The following is a 5,000-nucleotide window of genomic DNA, read 5'->3' on the forward strand; positions in this document are numbered from 1 at the left end:
AGAGGAAGAAGAGAAAGAAGAGCAAGAAGAAGAAGAAGAAGAGGAAGAAGAACAACAAGAACAACAACAACAACAACAAGAGGAAGAAGAAGAAGAGGAAGAAGAAGAAGAAGAAGAGGAGGAGTGCCAGATCAGCAGAGGGAGTTGGTTCCAGACCTTTGGGCCATGAACCACGGAAAGCTGAAAGAACGCTGATCAGAGGACAGTCATTACCACACAATGCTGTTTTGTTTTCCCAGTCCACACACACACACACATACACACACACACACACACACACACACGCACGCACTCACACATACACACACACACACACACACACACACACACACACACACACACACACACACACACACACACACACACACACACCAACTCAGCAAGCATGAAACACAGAATGATGACCGGTTTTAGACAACAGGTCATGCGAAACAGATAGACTGGAAGCAGAAAACAAACAAAAAAAGTTTGATGCTTCTTTGTGACATCTTCCATCAGACAAAAAAAAATCTTTAAAAACATCATAACATCATCGGTAAATCTCTCTCTCTCTCTCCACCCTCTCTCTCTCTCTCTCTCCACCCTTCTCTTTCTCTCTCTCTCCATCCCTATCACTCTCCCTCCCTCTCTTTCCCCTCTCTCTCCATTCCCCCCCTCTCTCTCTCTCTCTCTCTCTCTCTCTCTCTCTCCACCCCCCTCTTTCTCTCTGTCCATCCCCATCAATATCCCGTCCTCTCTTTCCCCCTCTCTCTCTCTCCATTCTTCTCTCTCTCTCTCTCTCCATCCCCATCACTCTCTCCCTCTTCCCCCCCTCTTTCCATCCCCATCACTCTCCCTCCCTTTCTTTCCTCTCTCTCTCTCTCCACCCCTCTTTCTCTCCATCCTCATCACTTTCCTCTCTCTCTATCCACCCTTCTCTTTCTCTCTCTCCATCCTCATCACTCTCCTTCCCTCTCTTTCCCCCTCTCTCTCCATTCCTCTCTCTCTCTCTCTCTCTCCATCCCTCTCTTTCTCTCTGTCCATCCCCATCACTCTCCTTTCTTCTATTTTCCCCTCTATCTCTCTCCATTCTTCTCTCTCTCTCACTCTCTCCCTCTTCCCCCCCCCTCTCCATCCTCATCACTCTCCCTCCCTCTCTTTCCTCTCTCTCTCCACCCCTCTTACTCTCTCTCCATCAACATCACTCTCCCTCTCCCTCTTTCCCCCCCCCTCTCTCTCTCTCCACCCTTCTCTTTCTCTTTCTCCATCCCCATCACTCTCTCTCACTCTTTCCCCCCTCTCTCTCCATCCCCATCACTCTCCTTCCCTCTCTTTCCCCCCCCTCTCTCTCCACCCCCCTCTTTCTCTCTCTCCACCCCTCTTTCCCTCTCTCTCTCTATTCCTCTATATCTCACACTCTCTCACTCTCTCTCTCTCTCTCCACCCCTCTTTCTCTCTCTCCATCCCCATCACTCTCCCTCCCTCTTTCCCTCTCTCTCTCTATTCCTCTCCATCTCTCACTCTCTCTCTCTCTCCATCCCTTTCTTTCTCTCTCTCCATCCCTATCACTCTCCCTCCCTCTCTTTCCTCTCTCTCTCTCCATTCCTCTCTCTCTCTCCACCCCTCTTTCTCTCTCCATCCCCATCACTCTCCCTCCCTCTTTCCTCTCTCTCTCTCTCTCTCCATTCCTCTCTCTCTCCACCCCTCTTTCTCTCTCTCTCCATCCCCGTCACTCTCCCTCCCTCTTTCCTCTCTCTCTCTCTCTCTCCATTCCTCTCTCTCTCTCCACCCCTCTTTCTCTCTCCATCCCCATCACTCTCCCTCACTCTTTCCTCTCTCTCTCTCCATCCCTCTCTCTCTCTCATCCACATACTTCATTCAAACATTTGACGTACTTGTGGGTATGCAGCACTCATTCACGCACAAACACGCACGCACGCAGGCATCCACACACATACACACAAGTACGCACACACCCGCACAGACACACCCATACGCGCGCGCTCACACGCACCATTTTCGTCTAGATATCGCATGCGTGTGTACAGCAGTGAATGCTTATTTCCACAAATAAGTAAACAGATAAATTGATAGATATTTTAAATATAAATTTGACAACCTGATTAAGCAACAGAATAAATGATGACGTGAGTTTGTTCCTGTTTTGGTTCCGTATTTGTTTTTCTCTAAATTATTTCTGTGCCAAATGATAATCAGACTGAATGGAAGAGACATATTCGAACATAATTTTTTTCTTCTTGCTGTGGGTTCTTTAACGTGCGCAAAAGGAAGAAGAAAAGACAAAGTGTCCACAACAAAGGAACACTCCAATCAGATGACACCATTGCTTAATTTAAACCAGTCAGCGGGAAATTTCCCGCGCCAGGAAGCAGAATTAATTCACCGGCACAGATTGCAATACGTCCCCAATGAGAACACGACATGCCGGCGTTTTTTTTTTTTTTCTGTTTTTGGTTTTTCTTGATTTTGTTTTGTTTGTTTGATTGCTGTTGTTGTTGTTTGTTGGTTTATCTTTATTAATCAAACGCGTTAATGACAATCGAAAACATCATCAACGTTCTGTCAGATAATTATGTAGAAAAATGTTGAGCTTTCAATCATAACATTTTTTTTATGAATGTACTCCGAGAACAAAAAAAAACAACAAAAAAACAAACAAAAAAAGCGCCAGCGGTACTTTGATAAGTTTTCTGTGTTGAGCAATACTTCAAAATATAAAAGAAAGGAAGAAATCGGCGCGTATCAAAATGAAATCTGAGTCAAAATCAGCTCTTTTTAGATCCATGTCAATGCATGCACAGACACAAAGATGCGAGAATTGATAACAACAAAAACAACTCAATAATATACTGTGGATTACATAATCACAGTACCGCTGTCAGTGCTCCAACCCGAAAGTAAGAGAACTGCAGACAAATCAACAATCATTTTCTGAAATGTATCTTTAATGAAGATTGTTTATTATAACCATCAGTTTCAGTTTCAGTTTCAGTAGCTCAAGGAGGCGTCACTGCGTTCGGACAAACCATATACGCTACACCACATCTGCCAAAGCAGATGCCTGACCAGCAGCGTAACCCAACGCGCTTAGTCAGGCCTTGAGAAAAAAACCAAAAAAAAACCCCAAAAAACCGGGGGAATAAATAATAGATAAGCTTACATAAATAAATAAATAAATGAATAATACTTATAATATAGAAAAAGGTAGTAGTAATAATAATAGTAATACTAATAAAATGATAATAATAAAAAATAAATAAATACAGAATTTTGTCTACAGAATTTTGCCAGGAACAACCCTTTTGTTGCCGTGGGTTCTTTTACGTGCGCTAAGTGCATGCTGCACACGGGACCTCGGTTTATCGTCTCATCCGAATGACTAGCGTCCAGACCACCACACAAGGTCCAGTGGAGGGGGAGAAAATATCGGCGGCTGAACCGTGATTCAAACCAGCGCGCTCAGATTCTCTCGCTTCCTAAGCGGACGCGTTACCTCTAGGCCATCACTCCATTATACTACTAATTTTAGATTTTGTTTGCAAATCATTTTTTTCTGACAAGGGGAGAATTCTAACAAACTTCTAAACAAAATACAAAACATAAACATCTATACTGAATATTATATAACTACCAGTATAAATCTTATTTTATATTTAGATTTCATTTAGGGTTTTTTTCTTCAATTATTCAACAAAGGTAGAATTGCTAACAAACTGCTGAACAAAATCCCATAAATATATACACTGAAGAATATAATTATACCGTCAGTATACATACGTATTCAAAAGTTTGCTTGCAATCTTTTTTTTTTTTCTTTTTTTTAACATGGGCAGAATTGCTAACCAGTTCCAAACGAAATACAAAATAATAAAGTACCAATACTGGAAATTAAGAAATAATCAGTATACATACTTAGTCAACATTTTTTTTTGTTCGCAGTTCTTTCAAGGAAGGAGAGGGAGAGGGGGGAGGAATGGGGGGTGGGGGTGGAGAGGGGGAGGGGGGGGGGGGGGACTGCTGAGGAAACTTTCAAATTGAAAATAAGCACCTTTTTTTTCGAATATTGTGGGGTTTTTTATTGCAGATTTTGTTAACAAGGGATTGAAAGGGGATGCGGGGAGGGCTGGAGGAGGGGGAGGGGGGGGAGTTAGGAGGGGGCGATGGGGGAGCAGGGATAGAAGAAGGGATAGAAGGAAGAGGGGGAAGTGGGGGGGGGGGGGGGGGGGGAAGGGGGAGGTAACCATGTAGATTGTCTATAGACCGGAATGTGGGCAGATGACTGCAGCAGTCAGACAGAACAGGCAGATTGCCTGGTGAGATAGATCGCTGCCGTGGGGGGGGGAGGGGTAGAGAGACAGGTTACTGGCTATTGGTGTTGATGTTCTTCTTCTTCTTGTTGTTTTCCCCAAACCACAAACCACATTGGTATGGGGTCAGTCCACAGAGAAGCGCGTGTGTGTCGTATTGTGTTGTATTGTGTTGTGTTGTGTTGTGTTGTTTTGTATTGTGTTGTATTGTGTTGTTTTGTGTTGCGTCATATTGTATTGTATTGTATTGTATTGTATTGCATTGCATTGCATTATATTTTGTGTTGTGTTGTATTGTATTGTGTTGTGTTGTATTGCATTATATTGTATTGTGTTGCATTGTGTTGCGTTGTATTGTATTGTATTGTATTGTGTTGTATTGGATTATATTGTATTGTGTTGCATTGTGTTGCGTTGTATTGTATTGTGTTGTATTGCATTGCACTGTATTGCGTTGTATTGCGTTGTATTGTATTGTATTGCATTGTACTGTATTGCATTGCATTGTATTGTATTGTATTCTACTGTATTATACTGTACTGTGCAGCACTGGCGCCTTCAACACCCTTCGACCAATCTGGAGATCGACAGCCCTCTCAATCCGCAACAAGATCCGGATTTTTAACACCAACGTGAAGTCGGTTCTACTCTATGGCTCAGAGACGTGGAGAGTGACAAAGACCAGCACCCACA

The sequence above is a fragment of the Babylonia areolata genome, chromosome 14 (genome assembly GCF_041734735.1).
Source record: "Babylonia areolata isolate BAREFJ2019XMU chromosome 14, ASM4173473v1, whole genome shotgun sequence".
NCBI lineage: Eukaryota > Metazoa > Mollusca > Gastropoda > Neogastropoda > Buccinidae > Babylonia > Babylonia areolata.